At 36.1% G+C, this 19,438-nt stretch overlaps 1 protein-coding gene across 8 annotated transcripts in view; it reads right to left on the bottom strand.

Annotated features, from left to right (window-relative positions):
- INPP4B (inositol polyphosphate-4-phosphatase type II B) overlaps positions 1-19,438 on the bottom strand; it is an 871,737-nt gene that overhangs the window by 573,775 nt on the left and 278,524 nt on the right. The window contains exon 1 of one of the 8 annotated variants that reach the window (XM_074396871.1): positions 7,267-8,657. The exons of the other annotated variants lie outside the window; for them this stretch is intronic. The gene's annotated coding sequence lies outside the window, so the exon portion shown is untranslated. Of the gene's footprint in view, positions 1-7,266; positions 8,658-19,438 lie in introns of those variants that run through there. 8 annotated transcript variants of the gene reach the window in all.

Here is a 19,438-nt window from a genome sequence, read left to right as displayed (position 1 = left end):
AATATAATACTGTATTAAAAGAGACTTGAGATTAAAAATACTTTTGAGGAAGAAATTAATTCACAAAGTAATTTCTCTTGGCTAGATACCCATTTTATAAATGGAAACACTGAAGATTGAAGGAGAAAGATTACATGACTTCATAAAGTTTCTTTGGTTGTTGTAGTTGTTGTGTTCTTGAGACAGAGTCTCGCTCTGTCACCCAGGCTGGAGTGCAGTGGTGCCATCGTAGCTGACTGCAATCTCTGCCTCCCGGGTTCAAGTGATTCTTCTGCTTTAGCCTCCAGAGTAGCTGAGACTACAGGCACATACCACCACAGCCGGCTAATTATTTTGTGTTTTTAGTAGAGACAACGTTTCACCATATTGACCAGGCTGGTCTCAAACTCCTGACCTTGTGATCCGCCCACCTTGGCCTCCCAAAGTGCTGGCATTACAGGCGTAAACCAGGGTGCCTGGACAACTTGTTAAAGTGTCTAAAGTTGATTTCTGAATGGAACAAAAGTAGAATGTCTTTCTTCCGACATCAATTCAATATTGAATTCAATATTTTTTTGGGTGCACATCTTCCTTTAAGATCTGTAAGACTGAAATGTTTATGTGCACACTTTAAAAAAGGTTCTGTTTAAAGCTTGAAAAACAATTTTTTTTGCAAACAGTTTCTACGTTCATTTCAAAGCAGTATTATGTCTAGAATTATTTTTTCCTTCTCTTTTTCTTTTTTTTTTTTTTTTTCTTTTGGTTAAGATCCTCACTTCTCACTGGAGGAAAAAGAGGAAAAGTGAAATTTTATAAAAGGGCAGTTCTGATCTAGGAAGAAGAAAGAAGGCTTTAACATAGAGGAAAACTGAGGTATATCTTTAAAGTGGAGGAGGGGGTAGTCACTACATCATTTTGCTTTAAGTGGATATAAAGAAAAAGTTACCAAGTTTTTTCTTGCTTGAACAAAGATAGGTATTTTCTCATGAAGCTTTGAAAAGGTTTCCTAGTTGAAACATAATGTGAAAAACAATAACTTTTGCCACTGAGTGACTGTTATAAGCCTCAGTACTTTCAATAAAAAGATGCTTCTGTTCAATTTCCAGTCACATCAAACTCTCATTACAAGCAGCTAAATCTCATCTCTCCACGAGCCAGACTGTATCAAAAGTAGCAGATTTATGCATTAAATTTTGTAACATATGCTTACATCCCATATATCCCAGGTCACAAAGCAAATTCTTGGACTTTTTCCCCTCAATGAATACCAGGATTGGATGCCAAGTTTCAAGGAGACCAAGAGCAAGGAATTACTTAGGACCAAGGTGTCCTTGAAAAATAAGAAAGACATCCTGTTGCTTTTTGAAAACAAAACTGTCCAGTTCCCAAGTGCTTGCATAAAATCCATTTTGTGTTAAAGAAAACAAAGGATTTCTGAGAGTTCTACTTAGAATTCATAAGAAAAATAGAGAGATAATAGGCAAAAAAGAAAATAAAGTCCCTAGGGTAGAAAATCAAAAGGTCTTCTCAATAACTTCCACACCATTCTCTCTTCTCATGTTATTTGCAAAATATTAGATATCCCTAATTTTTTTTTCCTAAGGTAGATAAGAAAATCAAACTGCCTACCAGTGTAGTTAAAGTTCCCAGATTGACTGTGGAAATCAGGATGTTAAGGTGCAGGCATCAATAATAAATGCTAGGGTTCAACACACAAACTCTAAGTCAAAGCACCTCTCACCCTACCAGTAAAGAGGCCAGAGGCCAAGGAACATGCTCCTAAGATGGCTGTGCCTTTAAAGGAAGCTGTGTTTAGCAGTAAAGAGTTCTTCTAGTAGGCAAAAAGGTGAACACTGCTTTTAAAAAGAAAAGTCAACTGATATGACAGAATGAAAGCAGAATTTTGTCAATTTTTTAAGGCTGAAGATGAAAAATTCAAGGATACAAAAATGATGCATTTTCTTATTGGCAACATGTCCAGTGTCATACTTAGAGTCCTCAGTTTGCTGTGCCTGAGAATGTTGGCTTCATTTTAAGATGTAACTTAGTCCAAGTATTTAATTGAATAGTACACCCTTATCTGTGTTTCTCATAAACAGGTGCAAAGGGTTCTCCAAAATAGGCAAATTGAAGAGGAATAAGGTGACAGGGCTGGAAAAGCAGCAGCAACACTTTGTAACAAAATGATTTGAAGATTAAAATGAAATGAGTCCTATCTATAAGGCAATAGCAGTGATAGAAATAGAAAATCAGAATCCAGTTTATAGTGATATTGTAAATTACAATCATCAATTCATATGCATTAGACCCATGGAGTTGATTGCAAAAATGGCCATTTTTATTCCTCTAATCAAGAACTCGAGTTTATTTGCCTATTCTTGAATTTGGGCTGGTATTGGGACTTGCTTTGGCTAATAGAAAGTGGCAGAAATGATATGGTCTAGCTCTGAGCACAAGCATGCCAAGAACTTGGAGTTTCTTTCTCACTTCTCCCTGTCTCTCTTTCTGAGATCCTGCCACCTCCATCTGCACAAGGCCAAATCCAGTCTAGCCTTCCAGAGGATGAGTCATGGCACAGCTGTGGCTATGGCTCTACCCAACCGTCAGCCAGTCCCCGAAGCAGAGCCTTTTCACTGACCAGCCGCTGACCACAGACACATGGGTTAGTCCAGTTGCATTGACAGCAGAACTGCCCAGCTGATCCTACACCAAATTTCCAACCCACAGAATTAGGAGCCAAACAAGCAGTTGTTATTTTAAGCCCCTAAGTTTAATAATGATTTCTCACACAACAAAACGTAGTGAATAGAATCCATATAGAAACTTCCCACAAGCCAGTTATTAATCTGTTTTGCTAAAATTTTACTGAATAGGAACTATGTGCCAGCATGCTGACAAAGATTATTCATTGTGCTTTGGGGAAACAGAACCTAGTGTATAATGTGAGGCTTGCAGTTTATCTGGGGAAGCCAGGAAGGCTTGGAGCAGAGGACACCTGAATGGGAACTTAAAATAGATTTCTAAGTGGATCAAGTGAAGTGAGGTGGGAGAGTTATATCAGGCAAAGGAAATTATAAAGCTATAAATAAGTGAAATAGCAAGGCATAAACAGGGAGGTACAGGAATTTATAGCAGCAAAATATAATGTCTTAGTCAGGAAAATGGCAAAAAGAAAAAAAAAAGAAGAAGAAGAAAGTAAAGAAAAAAACAAGAAACTCAGAAGTTACTAAGAACTAGACCATGGAAGACTAGATGCATCCATAAATATCTTGAATAGAAGTATACTGATAAAGGCCTAGGCAAGTAGTCCTCAAACAGTAGGGCACATAAAAATTATCTGAATAGAAATGTTGAGGACTCTCTTACCCAAAAATTCAGATACAGCAACTTTTTGATGGAGTCCACACTTTGGGCTTTAAATTTTTTAATTTTGCATTTTTAATAGGGAATATTGGAGTATCTGATGAAGGTTGTTCATGAACCACACTTTGAAAAATATTACTGTAGAGACTTGGAGGACTCCTGAAGTGGTTTTAAAACATGGAGTGACTCAGGCACTCTTATATTATTTTTGGGTCAGTATTTAAGACTAATTTTTCTTAAATTAGGTATGGATGAAATGTGTAAGATTATAATATGGAACATCATTTAATCTATAGAACACATGCAAATTTCTCCAATTATCCCACCAATGCTCTTTTTTGGTTCAGGATCCAATCCAAACACACACTTGCATTTAGTTGTTATGTTTCCTTAGTCTTCTTTAACATAAAACAGTTCCTCAGTCTTTCTTTGTGTTTTATGACCTTGACAATTTTCATGAGTACTGGCCAGGTATTCTATACCCTTTCACCAATGAGCCCAACTAATTCCCAGCCTTTGGTTTCTAAATACCATTATCCAGTGAAAGAAAACTATGGCTCCTTGAAGAAACAGCTGAATCCAGGGCTGAGGGAGAAAAAATATAAGATGAGCCTGAAATATTTTGTGCTAGAAAATACCAAAGAGTTAAAAAAAAAAAAAAAAAAAAAAAGAATAGGCACATCACATTTCAAAAAAGACAACATAGCCAACTTAATTGGGGAACCTAAAGATTAAATCTGGAAATACTGAATAACAAAATACATCAAGATTGTAATGGATTATAACCCATGGAATAATGTAAGGATTCATGTTCTGTACTAACATAAATAAGTAAGTGAACAAGTGAATGAATGGATAAATAAAGGAAAAAAGAAAACTTTTCCTTACTATAAAACTACAACCAGTATCTAAGTTAAGGAATTATTGAACCAGAAAATTACTATTGGCAAACATAACAAACATAATAGTTGTTTCAGGCAAGAATCACTAATGGATGCTAAAATTAGTGCAAAGGTGTGATAAATTAAAATATATTCACACTCACTCGAATTATTTCCCCATGAGATACTTATCGAGTACAAAGAAATATAGTGCCTTTGCAGTGAAGAAACCTGGCAAATGCCACTCTCCCCAGGTGATCAAAGTTAATATTTTCAGTAATGGAATAAATTAACATCAACTGTCTTTGGATAAGATATGCTAAGAAGGTCATAGCCTCACTCTTTGGTATCCTTGCCAAAAATGCAAAACTGAATTTAAATATGAGAAAACATCAGAGAAAGTGCATCAATTGTCAGAGCCTCACTGACCTAGTATCAGACACACATCAGGGTATGTACATTCACATGTGTTAGAGGCACTTTCAGTCTGGCCTTCATTCTGTTCACAAAGAGATCCATTTAACGACTTTTAAGAAGAAAAATGACAGGATTAAAACTACGCCTCAAGGAGATTAAACTGGCAGCAGAAGGTAAGATACAAAATGAAGGGGGTGGAAATGAAAGCCATGGAAGGCATTGATGCCTGTAAATGATCTATTACATTATTTCAGGCACATAGTCATAATAATCTCAACCAGGGTAATGGCCATAGAAATGGAGAAAAGGAAAGTGAACACAGAAATAAGATGAAGAATAATGAAAATGATTTTTTCACTCATTGAATGTGAAGAAGATGTAAAAGGAGGAAGGAAAAAGATGTCTTATTTAGTAAACTGGATACCTGGGTGTCTATGCAGAAGGTGAGTCAATGGAAGAAGAAGGAAAGTGATCCTGCACTTCCAAAGAAGGGAGTTCAGTTTTAGACAGATATTTGAGGTATTATTGAGATATCCTAAGAGCATGTCTAGCAGGTAGCAGAAACGGTGAGATTGCTGTCTGAGAAAGAAAAAGAACACATAGGAATGATTGCCTTTGATGTGACAGTTGGTTTACAGAGACTATGTAACTTGTCCAGTGTTACAAAGCCAGTAAGGGGCAGAATCAGTATTTAAACCCCGCTTCTAGGTTCAGAAGTTTCTTTGGCTCGTATAATGTTCTGTGTGTACTGGGACTCTCCAAGAGGTGAAAAAGAACTGTAAACCTCTATTACGATCAGTTTCTAAGAGAACCACTAGACTTGTGTGCAAAGTTATAACCAGCTCATTTTTTAAAAAAGCAAAAGAATAATGAAGCTCTCTTTTTATCTGTGAGTTCCACTGGGCTTTTTATTTATTTTTTATTTTTAATTTTTTTGATGCCAGGCTGGAGTACAGTGGGGCAATCTTGGCTCACTGTAACCTCTGCCTCTCAGGTGCAAGTGACTCTCCTGCCTCAGCTTCCCAAGTAGCTGGACTACAGGTGTGCACCACCACACCCAGCTAATTTTTGTATTTTTAGTAGAGATAAGAGTTTCACCATATTGGCCATGCTGGTCTCAAATTCCTGAACTCATGATCCGCCTGCCTCAGCCTCCCAAAGTGCTAGGATTACAGGCATGAGTCACTGTGCCCGGCCTCCATTGGGATTTATATAGAAGTAAGGACTATGTTCAGAGCCTTGTAAGGTTTTTGATAGTCACGTGATTGACTGTCAGAGCCTAATTGATCTCAGAGACCGCTCCCTCAAATGCTGTCCTTTTACAGATCAGGTATCTGATCCTTGCACATTCAAATATTTATGACTGTCAGAGCCTAATTGATCTCAGAGACCACTCCCTCAAATGCTGTCCTTTTACAGATCAGGTATCTGATCCTTGCACATTCAAATATTTATGTATAGGTTAAATAGGAAAGACATTGGTATAAGTAATTCGATTTTCACTAAATCTCCCAGCCTATTTTAAGAGCAGTCAGGAGCTAGAGTTTTTGGTCTTTATTTCCTATATAAATTGGCAAAAATGTTGCAGTCTGAATAACTGCACCTTGGAAGTACATTGTCCTTTGAATAAATTTGAATCCATACACAGCAACACAACTGAGGTCAGCTCAGAGGGTCAGCATAACACCCATGGTTTCACACACTGGGTCACAGGGCACAGCTGCCCTGACAGGAAAGGAAGGGTTGGGCAGATGTTGTTAATAACTAACTACAACTGGTCACTCTTCCAGTAGTTCCCACCTGTGGGTGGTGAAAGTTGTTCTTGAGCTCATTATCTCCCCCTTCAGCCTTCTGATAAAGGAAGAGGGTGAGGTTAAAAGAAGCAGGGAGGCTCAGTACCTCTGCAGAAAAGGTAGAATGAACAAGAAAAATATCTTTCATTTTAGCTAATACATGAAAATATTGAATCAATATATGCTGAAATAAGTAAGTTCATTCTCATTAAATATGTTTTGTTATTTCTGATATCTGTAATAACAGTGAAATAGATATATACATATCGGAAAAAGTACACTTAAAAAACCTTATCTCTTACATAAACACAGTACTTGTCGTAAATGACCACAGCCAAAGTAATCACATTCTTAAATAACTCTCTAACTGTAGTTCATTACATACGCTAAGAAAGGTTTTTCATTATTCCTCTTTATTTACTTATGCTTCTGTAAAGGAATAAGAAAAAAACAAAACCATTTCCAATTCAGGTAGTCTCAAAGCATACTCTAGCTTCTTCAAATTAAAACTCAAATTCACCTAAAACATTGCTTGGCTCAAACAATCATATTTTCCAAATAGTTCACCAGATTTGTTAATAAGAGCTGAATGCTTTGGAACAGAGCAAGGCTTCAATTAAAGGATTAAAGTTCCAGAGCTAAGCTTAGGAGAGACTGTGGGCTCAAGGCTGAACCTTTGCCTTCTGCATTCTTTCTCTCTGATTTTAGTTTGGCTTTGATTATTCTTTCCCCTTTTCCTTCCCCCCGCCCCTTTTTTGTTATTTGTTTGTTTTTTTCTATTTACTACTGGACAGAATTATAAATAACAGGGAGAAAGAGCAGTCTGTTCTTACCAAGGAAGTTGTTTTTCTCAAGTCATTTCTTTCATTTTTGAGGTGTTTTCCAATGTTGGCCTTACCTTGTAAGACCTGAACCTTCGTCACTTCTGGTGACTTAACGAGGTCCAAAGTCTGCCACAGAACTACCTAAATGCTTGAATCACTGGGAAATCAGCTTGCTGGTATGGAACGCTTCCTGTTTTCCCTCATATACAACATATACAAGTAGGATTTGGAAATGTTTAAGCAATAATTAAATGAAGAAATAAGGGAAAGATTTAGATATTGGACTTCATTGTTTTCATCACCATTTCCTTATTCACTCTCTTTAATATTATACACATATCTAAGTATCCCAAAGAAGTTAATGAAACCTGAATACTTAATGGATTTTTCCAAAAATATCCAAAATAGAAAAGTGACAAGACTCAAAAAAAAAAAAAAAGAAAAAAAAAAAGAGGTCTCTTTCCCATCAATGACATACTGAGAGCAGAAAAAAATACAAATCCTGTTAAATAATCATGCATATAATTAACAGCTACCAAAGATGATATTATTTGATAGGATATACTTCAATATACAATTTAGCACTACTCAGGATGGAAGCAGAATTGCTTCTCCATTGGAAAAAGTATCAAATAGATATTTTTTAACTTCTCAGTAGGTGATAATTTAGTAGTTCAGAGAAATATTTTATAGGCATATGGAACAAATCAGTATGGTAATTGCAAAAGGATTATTAATACTGACAGGTCATAAGACTTAATCTTTTCAAATATAACTTCTGAGACTAGAATTAACTAAAATTAGTGATGTTTACCTACAATGACTTAGATAAATCAGAGAAAAGATTAATGAACTGCTTAAATATACCATGTAAATTTTTAGTCTGTATAAATAATAGGAAATAATATTTGCTGCACTGCACACAATTGTACACACACACACATTCTGCCTCTCTGCCTGACAAACTCTAGATGGTCACTGGATGGCAAGAAGAAAGGGGAATACTATCTAGCCGTCCTTTATCTCAATTTTGGCCTTGTATTTAGGAAAGGTGAAGGATAATTCTGGCCATTGTTCAATGTCATAGGTTTGTAGAACAGACAATATCAATTTCTTAGCAATGCTACACCATTTATTCCCATCACAGCACAGCCAATTTCCTAATGAAAACGTTATTACAAAAAAAAGTCCTTCTTAGGTAGCATTGTAAACTATGTGTCAGGTTCAAGTTGTAAAATATGTAGCAAATGCAAAAAGAAAAAAAGTAGACACAAAAGTGTTTGAGATAATATCAGCATCTAAGAAATGTAATATAAAAATATCACATTAATAGAAACAAGTAAACAAAAATTAAGAGCAAATGAACATGCAAAATATCTACCACTGCAAATAAACATGGATTTTTTTTTTTTTTTTTTTGCTAAAAACAACGTATTCCTCTCTATGTTGAAATATGTTCCTACCCCACAAAGGAGTGATTTATTTACTTTTGCTTATTAATAGTAGGGCCAAGTGTGTGCCAAATCTTTTTAAGTGTTTTATAAATGTTAAATCACTGAATTTGCATAACAAAGAAATTTATGAGGTGAACACAGTTATCCTGACTACTTTACAGAAGGGTAAAATAGACAGGACTGAAACCCAGGCAGTATCTAACAGGGTCTCTATGCTTAACACCATGGTATGCTGGTGATTAGCTCCTTTCTCTGCAATGTAGTCATAAAAACTTCTCTAAAGTATAGGTAACTCAAAATTGAGGATTATATTCTAAGAAGATTCATTTCAGTGTTGAAGTTATCAATTACATCAAATTTTGCATTCTGTTAGCTTACTGGATCTGAGCTTTCTTTTCTGAAGACCTTTCATGTAAAACATAGGTCCACGTGAAAAAAAAATGAAGCATGCTTTCGTCTTACCACTGACAAAGAATTCAGCAATTAGATACATTAAAAATTCATATATTTAACAAATGCTACCTCTCATACATACATTTTCTGTGTGTATGAAATACACAGATAATAAAATAAAATCAACATTATTTTTCTTCCCTTCCTCCTTCAAGATAATTTATTGCCTTAGTTGAGTAGCTAGGTGCAAGGATCAATAAGAACCCCTCTTCCAAAAAATATAAGAAGTAGGAAATAAGTAAAACTAAAGAGAAAAATTAGTTTGTGCTTCCTTATAGAGAATAACAATATGTAGTTAAGAAGTAACATTATTTTTCAGGGTCTATGAACCAACAGAAATAAACTAATATTGCTTCTTTATGTATTTAATTTCATAGCCAATAATAAAAATGAATTTCAATGATATTAATAAGATGTTCTCTTGCTAAATAACCGTGTCCCAATAGCCTCAGTCTTCCTTTTTTTAAAAAAAATACCTGTTCATTTGAAAATTAACTTAAAACTCTGATTACACTTGTTCCTATAGCCACTGAAAATTTTCAGCATATTATAAAAATTAATTAAGTAATATTTTACTGTATTTTTTTTTCATTGGGAAGTAATAAGGGTAATGTGTCTTAAAGTGTTTTAATTGGGTGGGAGAGGAATAAAATACAAATTGAAAGTTTGGTTAAAAAATAATTTTTGCACTCCAGCCTGGGTAACAAGAGCGAAACTCCGTCTCAAAAAAAAAAAAAAATTTTTAGTTAATTTGAGTGGGATGGTAACTTAATACCCTACAATTGAGTATAAGCTGCATAGAGGCACGATCTGACTTGATTCTGAACTTGACAGAAAACTTAACATCCAGAAGATGATCTATAATTAAGCCATTTAAACTCTATTAAAAAAAATTCATTAACAATTTTTAAACAATTCAAGCCATTTTTACATTTTTTTTATATAACAAAATGCTTTTACAGACCTTAGATGAACTCAGAATCGTAGATTTCACCACCCCGTGCATATTTGTAGCACACTCAACTAGAATGTTAACGAATTTTACTTCCCTTCTCCTTTCATGTCAAGCCTTTTGCTACATCTCATCAACCCCGCTCTCACCCCTAAAGGAAGACATGTTACTTTACCCTATAAAAACCCAAAGTCCACCATCAGACCTTCTTTCTTATCCTAAGTTTGCATCTTATAATTGCCTTCCTGTTTTCTACCTGGCTCCCATTAAAAACTACCCTTTCATGACCCTACCCCTACCTCATGAAATTTTCCTTTCATGAGCCTATCCCAAAGAATTCCAGGAGCCCTCACTCAGTCTTCCAGTGTTTCTCAAAAATGAGAGAGCATGGAGTGGGGCAGGGGGTGAAGGGGGGAACGGAGGAAGGGGGCCTTGGCACCCCCAGAAAAGCCTCCAATCCACCCAGCTCCTGTCTACATCTTTCTCCTCCCGCTCATTTTCCATCTGGATCCCACACCTTGACTTACAACCGCAGCAGCCTAGTCATTCTGAGCAACTTCTTTAATTTCTAAATCTGTATATAGTTAAGACATACAACTTGATGCTTTGATATACATGTATGCAGTGAAATGATTACCGTGGTCAAGCAAATTAGCCTATTCATTAACTTTTATTTAATTTGGTTATGTGAAAGAAGTTAGCTAATCATTATTCACATATACTGATTAACATTTATCTTTAAAGTTGGCCAGTAATGATTGTATATAATGCCTGAGAATCTTTGTTCTGAGTTTCACTTAATAACAATACTTTATTCTCATTACATGTGCTCAGTCTTTATAAATTCTTGCATAGTAGTATAATTATCTCCTTGCAATAAAAAAGCAAAACAAATATTATTTCACATCTATAGATTGGAAATATTGTCCCAACAAGTAAAACAGTAAGTTTTGTTAACAATTACGGAATTAAATAAAATGATATGTCGAGGGTTTTAACAAGAAATGGCAGACTCAATTTGAATCAGCTTAGTTCAAAAGTAAACAGAGCACCAGTTATTTATTTATTTGAAACAGAGTCTCACTCTGTCACCCAGGATGGAGTGTGATGGCGTTATCTTGCTTCATTGAAACCTCCACCTCCCAGGTGCAAGCAATTCCCTGCCTCAGCCTCCTGAGTAGCTGGGATTACAAGTCCCTGCCACCATGCCCCTTTAATTTTTGTATTTTTAGGAGAGATGAGGTTTCACCATCTTGGCCAGGCTGGTCTTGCACTCCTGACATCATAATCCACCTGCCTTAGCCTCCTGAAGTTCTGGGATTATAGGCATGAGCCACCACACTCAGCCTATTTTTTTTTTAAAGATCCATATTTTAGCCAATTGGTATTTTTGAAGGCTATGTTGTTATTCAGTACTTAATAGTGTCTGATACATAGAAAACACTCAGTAAATATTTGCAAATTGAATAAATCAGTGAATAAATGAATGAATTGCTTTTTTTGGTTTGTACCAGGGCTACTAAAATAAGTATGTGAATATTTAGCCATTTTCTCCATTCTTCAGTTGCACATTGCTCTCCACAGATAATGGCAAAGATTCATTTTCTTAGATTGTCAGTAGTAGATCTCGGTACTTTTATCTTCTCTTTTTAAAGCCTTTTGTGTCTTTGAAGATTGCTTGTCATCCTGTTGTGTTGTTGAATTCAATTAGGTCTATAAAGCTCTGTATCACTGGCATGTAAAACTATGAAAGTCTGCTCAACATCTAAAGTGCAAGGCTATCATTTTGCCTCAAGTCTCCTGAGAAGTGCTGGGCATTGACACATTTGCAGCCCCCACAGAAAGAACCTGAGAATGAGGTGTACCTGTGGAGATAGCTGTGGGCTATCTACATTCCTGAAGGCTCCTCCTGTAAGAAGTGAGAAGTTACATGGACACTGGTGTAGTGGTCTCTTAAGGACACTGAAGATTGGGTGGGAAGTTGGTACAACACCACATACAACCACAACATTGCTTCTCACAACCACAACACTATTTTGACAAAAGCACAAATCAGTGAGAAATTTACATGTTGTTATCTATAGAAAATGACTCTGATTCTCAGTTTGTAGTCGGATTAGAATGGAGAGAAAGAAATAAACAAGAGTTAGTGATTTGAGATTCTTCAGGGAATGGAATTTTTTTTCTGGGTGAGAATGCTCCCAGATAAAATAATAAGTTAGAAATGTCTTATTAACTCTCTGAATAGATTCTTACACTCTCAGTATCTCTAATTGTAAAATGTGAGAAAATAAAATTTACCTTCAACGTTTATGAGTACCATGGCTGACATTCAGTAAATATTCAACGAATAGCTAACAAGCATTAAATAAGTACTCAATAGATGTAAATACATATACATATATATGCTTTCATACATTATATATATATACATATATATATATATATATATATATATATATATATATATGCCCTTCTCTCCCTACAATTATCTTCACATATTGCAATAGATCCTTATAGAACTACCTGAGACTGGGTAATTTATGAATAAAACAGGTTTAATTAACTCATAATTCCACAGGCTGTACAGGAAGCATGACTTGGAGGCCTCAGGAAACTTATAATCATATCAGAAGGGCGAAGGGGAAGCAAGGACGTCTTACAGAGCAGGAGGGAGGGAGGGAGCGCGCACGCACTAAGGGGGAGAATGCCACACGCCTTTAAACAATCAGATCTCACAATCACAAGAACAACAAGGGGGAAATCTGCCCCCACGATCCATTCACTTCCCACCAGGTCCCTCACCCAACACTGGACTTGAGATTTGGGTGGGGACACAGAGCCAAGTCACATTGCACACTTTGTGCTATCCAGTTCCTTTATTCTTTTGAAAAATCTTTCTCTCTCTTCCATATTCAAGGACTCACAACCATTTAAGTCTTACATCCATGTCAGAGGCATGAAATAGTAAAGCAGAAAGAGAGTTTTGTTCTTGAGTCAGTACATCATAGTTCTCTAGCTCATAGAAGAAAATTCAAAACATCAATCTTACACCTGGCTCAGAGAAAAGTTATTTCTATGGCCTCTTTCTAAATCTTACTGTGCTAAAAAGAGTATCTGTCAGCTTCCCACCCTTAAATTCCACTTTCAAAAACCTCCATCAGCTGGGCATACTGACTCATGCCTGTAATCCCAGCACTCTGGGAGGCCAAGACAGGTGGATTGCCTGAGGCCAGGAGTTCAAGACCAGCCCGGTTCAAAATGGTGAAACCCATTTCTACGAAATATACAAAAAATTAGCTTGCTGTGTTGGCGTGCACCTGTAATCTCAGCTATTCAGGAGGCTGAGGCAGGAGAATCACTTGAACCTGGAAGGCGAAGAGTACAGTGAGGTAAGCCTAGATCATGCCATTGCACTCCAGGCTGGGCAACAAGGCGAGACTCTGTCAAAAAAACACGAAACAAACAAAAAACCCTCCATCTATTACCTTTGGCTTGGGCCGTATTAGTTTGGTAAAAGAATGCAGGTGCGTGGTGGGGAATTCAGTACATTACAGCATTACAGAGTCCTTATGCTAAATATCACACATTGACCAAGTTTAGCTTAAGCACACTGGGTACCTTCCCTAATATTAGAATACTACCGCCACTGCTTATTTTCCTGACTTGTATCTCTTCCTCAATCAAATCCACCTTGCATTCCATTGACAGTTTACACTCTCCAGTTTTCTCATGTCTCTCTACTTAAAACTTCTTGGCTACTTATGTGTCTATTTAGTCACACAGAATTTCTATAATATACAAATTACTTATATATATATATCTTATATATGATATACATCTTATATATTAATAATATATAAGATGTATTAGATATATATCATATATATGATATATTAGATATATATGACATATCTTATATATATGATTAATATATAAGATATATATCATATATAAGATTAATATAAGTAATTTGCATATTATATATACAATTGTATAATATAATAAATTATCTTATATAATATAGATATATAAGATATATATCTTACACATATATGTTAATATATAAGATATATATCTTATAAGATATATATCTTAATATATATTCTTTTACTTGATTACCTGAAATAAACTGATACAGAAATATATTATCCATGACAGAGATCAAAGGGTAAAAATTGCCATTGCTAAAATTCTTACTCAAACCATTTAACTCTTGGACTGGTGCTTTCATCAATACCAAAAGCCTTAATAAGGCTTTCAGGACATTGCAAAGTTTGGATTCATCTATTTCCAACATTATATCCAGCTGTTTCCAGCTAAGTTTTCCACTCAGTAAGCTAGTCTTCCACTGTTACAAATTCATGTAAGGAACTGGTTTTCTCCTTTGTACTCTGTAATCTCAATCTAGAATATTCTTCAGCCTCTGTATTCTGTTTCCTGACCTAAAATCTCTGACAATTCTCTATCTGCTTAAATTTCTCACTCCCTCCAAGCTTCCTCGCACTGCCACAGCCCCTCGCAGTCTCTCTTCCTTCAGAATTCTGTGCATTTATTTTTTCTTTTATGCAGGCATTATGAGTAGGCCCTACTAACATTAAATGCTGTCTTGAGTCACTTTCAGCCTTATCCTGGCCAGAGAAGGTTATTTGAAGCTTACAGTGTGAGTTTCCCCTGAAACACCATGTTCTCATGTCACTTTCTCTTACGCTGTCACTGGGGGACAAAGTATCAACAAAGTAGTTTTCAAAATTGTCAGAATTGAACACAAATATCTCCTCCTCAATAGAGTTTCCCTAACTCTTTTAGTAAGAATTCAGCAAGTTTTCTCCTGTCACCATAATAACTAGTGCATGCTTCTTATGTGTCTTATACAGCTCTTACTTCAACATGTGAGCATACCTTTTGTTTGTTTACACAGTGGTGTCCTGCCTTCAGCTGCATTGCTCCCTAAAGAAAACACAGATAACACTCATTGTGACCCACTGTGAATGAAGCTCCAAATAGGCAGGCTTCAGTGCATGTTTGTTATGTGGCTGGGTGAAGGAATACCTGGATGAATGAATGAATGAAAATGTAGGTTTAGTTGAAACCAGCACAGTTTCCCTAAATAACATTTTGCCAGCACTAAGAGTCTCAAGCTGTCCAGCAAGAGCACTGTTAATCCTTATATTGGCTGAAATGATTTTCAATTCTTATAAGGGTCAAAAGAAGGAAAATTTGCTGTGAAATATAGTTTCCCTTAGGAAATGTTAACCATGGTATGTGGCTCTCAGTTCAGTCCCAACTCCCATTTGATCCATAGTGATGTGAAATCACGATGAGAGGCCAAACAAAACGGGGGAAAAATAGGGTGAAATAAAGAACAAAAGTTTCCATTGGACAGAAAGCATAGGTGGACCCACTCAAGGAAAATATCAAAACAAGGATCATAGCAATGTTTTTTCAAACTACAGAGGATTTTGAAGACCTGCTGTAATGTTACAGATGAGAAGACTGACGTCCAGGGTGGGTTGTGAGTTGACAGAGACGAATTAACTAATTCTATAAGCTTCTACTTTCTCTACCTTACCTTACTCTCTGTCTAATATATTTCTGTTGCTGCTAGATCATGAATTTGAAAGTTCTACAGGGAAAAATAATAATGGAAATACCTCTGATTTCCTCACTCCTCATCAACAAGATGAAATAATCAGAATCAGCAACTCACAAAGCCTTTGTCAGTATTAAATGAGAAAATGAGTGTAAATTGCTTAGGACAAAAATGGCGTACTGGAAACACTCAATAAATATTACCATTATTGGCTAGTATCATCTGCTTCAATCTTATGCCCATGTCAATATAGACCTTCCTGAAAAGCAAATATGAAACTAGAACTTGTACAAATATGACGTTCAATGCCATGTCACAAAAATGAAGCTATGACAATTACACTCTACCATTATTACACCCTTTTTACCCTGTGGTTACTATAAATATCACCTACTTAGTTACACAAATAATTCAAGGTTCTGTGTGCAAAACCACATATTGTCTGTGTTCAGGTTGTATCTAAGAGATTGATTTCCCACCTATGCCCTTTCACAGCTGTTACAAATACACCACGTTGTAGGGTCCCCGTCCAAATGCTTTTTAACTAACCTAGATATCATTGTTGATTTCCAATAACCCATGTGTAACACAGCTGCATTTCCACTCAATAGCTACCTGGGGCTACTTCATTTATTTAGCATTTACTGAGCTTCTAATATGCACCAAGTGTTTACATGGTGCTGGGATATGCCGGCGAAAAAAGCAGGGAAACATCCTTGATCTAACAGAATGGCATTCTAGTAGAGAAATTATCCAGAATCGTAAAGGGCAGAAATAAAAGTGTTTATTCTTTGGAAATGCTGTCCGCTAAGCCCAAAGTAAAACTTCACTTACATCTTACGAAAAGGCATTTTATAAATAAAAAGTTGCCTTTTACCTCAACATTATGCAATTTACCTGCTAAGATCATAGATGTCTTTCTATATTATGACTAACTACTTTTTCCTAATATGCTTTTTAACTTCCTTATCTGCACGATGGATTCCACTTGAAAATAGTATGTCAAAAGTAGAGCATGAGAAAAATCTATTGGCAATGACGATAATATGTACAGATAAAGTAAAAATACCAAAGCCATAGAAGAAATTCATATTATCATGTCTCCAAGGGGAAAAAATAAGCACAGAAGTCTTTTATTTATTTATTTATTTTGAGACAGAGTTTTGCTTCTGTTGCCCAAGCTGGAATGCAATGGCATGATCTCAGCCCTTCTCATTCAAGTAATTCTCCTGCTTCAGCCTCCTGAATAGCTGGGACTACAGGCACCTGCCACCATACCCAGCCAATTTGTTGTACTTTTTGTAGAGATGGGGTTTCACTGTGTTGGCGAGGCTGGTCTGGAACTCCTGACCTCAGGGGATCCACCCACCTCAGCCTCACAATGAGCAGGGATTACAGGTATTGAGCCACCACACCTGACCCACAGAAGTCATTTTTAAGGCCTTTCACTTAAACCTTTTAAACCAAAAACACACCTGTAGTTTGCAATGACACTCAAGGACTTGCACTACAACCTATCACCTGATCCCTCTATATCCACTACAATACAAATATCAAATCCAAATATAGAATGTTTAAATACAAGGAACAGTTCAAACATAACAGTGTTTAACACACCTTCTAGATATCAGCAGAATGTGCTATATTTTCCATGGCAAGGTTCATGCTATTTGTAAACATTTTATTTAAAAAGCTATAAAGAAACTAGTGACTGGCAATAAAAGTGATGTTTCTACATACACATACATATAGGCATGCAAACATAAATGTGTATGTACATTTACATAAATTTAACAAATACAAAGGTAGCACATAATTTACAAATAATAAAATACCTAATAATCTATGAGATTTCATATAGGCAATGATTTCTTAAATAATGCTTCCATTGATTTTTGCCTATTCTTGTATCCATACTAATCTATAACTACAATTCAACTATATGAAGATTTTTTGTGCTACTAAACACTTTTATATTTAATCTGCATGATTAATATATTGTTCATCGTTTTCTTAAGTCTAGATAATCAGTAAAGCAGTAAGTCAAGCCATGATGTGTAATGGTCAGTGTCTGTGGTGAAAATACTCCCATCATGTCTGATTTCAAGGTACCAACATGAGATCACTGATGGCAGAGTTAGGAAGAGAAACTCAGTAAGATACCATTGTATGTTTTTTCTCCCAAAAAGATGTAGTTCCTTGTTTATGTCTAATTCTATGCTATTCTCTGTGGACAACATACACATAACAACTCCTGTCCTAGAAGAGTTTTTCTGTCTATTAGGGGAAATATCAATGGGAAGCGAGAGAAGAAAAGTATTAATGGAGTCACAGGTTGAGATTGGTTGTATTGTGAAAGATATTTTACCATAGGAAAGTCAGCACAAAGTCCCAACTTTATCATTTACCAGCTATAAGAACATACATGTTATTTTAGCCTTCAGTGCTAGCTTTTCTTATCTTTAAAAGGGGCATAATATATGCATCCATCTTTGGATTTTTTTAGTTTGCTTTTGCGGATCATATAGAATAGTGCCTTGAACTTGGTAAATGTTTTTTTTTTTTTCTCTCTCTCTTATTCTGATTGGAAATCAATTTTTGGCTGTTGGCCAGCGGCTTCCCTTAGCTACTAGAGGTCATCTGCAGTTCCTTCTTACAGGGGTTCCCCAACATGGCTGTTTACTTTCTCAAAACTAGCAAAGACATCAGCAAGATGGATGCTGTAATCTTATGCAACATAAGCACATGCGACATAACATGTTGCAGTCACGTAACCACGTATGTTCTGTCACCTTCTGCCAATTTCTACTGGTTGGAAGAAAGCCACAAGGTCAAACCACAATCTAGGAGAGGGAAAATTACACAAAGGTGTGAAAACCAGGAGCTGAGGATTATGGGAGCCATCTTAGAAGTTTGTCTGCCATATATGTAATGTTTATTTTGTGAATGACACAAAAATTGAATATGTGAAGCCGTCAGGCTGAGATGGGCTGATGGATTCACCCCATTTTCATCATAGAAATCTTGTCAACAAGATGGATATACACATTCCTTGGGCTTTCTTCCTTGAGTGGCACTTAAACAGATAATGATGAGCTTTGCCTTGTGACGATCTTATTTTTTTTTTCCATCAATGTCCAATTGTTCTCTGATTCTTAGATGCTGTATTAGTCTGCTAGGGCTGCCTAACACATTATCAAATATGGGGTGACTTAACAGAAATGTATCCTCTCATAGTTCTGGAAGCTAGAAGCCCAAAATCAAGGAGTTGGAAGGTTGGTTTTTCTCCCGAGACCTCTCTCCTTGGCTTATAGATGACTGTCTTCTTCCTGTATCTTCACATGGTATTTCCTCTGTGAGCACAGACATTTCTGGTCTCTCTTTGTGTGTTCAAATTTCCTCTTCTTATAAGGACATGAGTCAGACTGGATTAGAGGCCACACTAATGGCTTCATTTTAACCTGATCACCTCTTCAAGCCTTGTCTCAAGCCTTATCACCTCTTTAAGACTTATATTCTGAGGTACTGGGGGTTAGTGATTTAATATATGGATGAGGGGTATATTTCAGCCCATAACAAATGCTGTCCTTTAGAAATGTTACAACATCAATGAGCTTACAATTGGACCTGACTTTACTGCCACTTCTTAAAGTGATTTAACAATCTTGACTGTGATCCATTACATTTTCATGTGAAATTTTAAGTCTCAGAGAGAAATTATAGTCCTCT

This window comes from Saimiri boliviensis, chromosome 3, assembly GCF_048565385.1.
Source record: "Saimiri boliviensis isolate mSaiBol1 chromosome 3, mSaiBol1.pri, whole genome shotgun sequence".
NCBI classification, from domain to species: Eukaryota; Metazoa; Chordata; class Mammalia; order Primates; family Cebidae; genus Saimiri; species Saimiri boliviensis.
The sequence above is the reverse complement of the archived record's forward strand: the minus strand, read 5'-3'. Positions and strand labels throughout refer to the sequence as shown.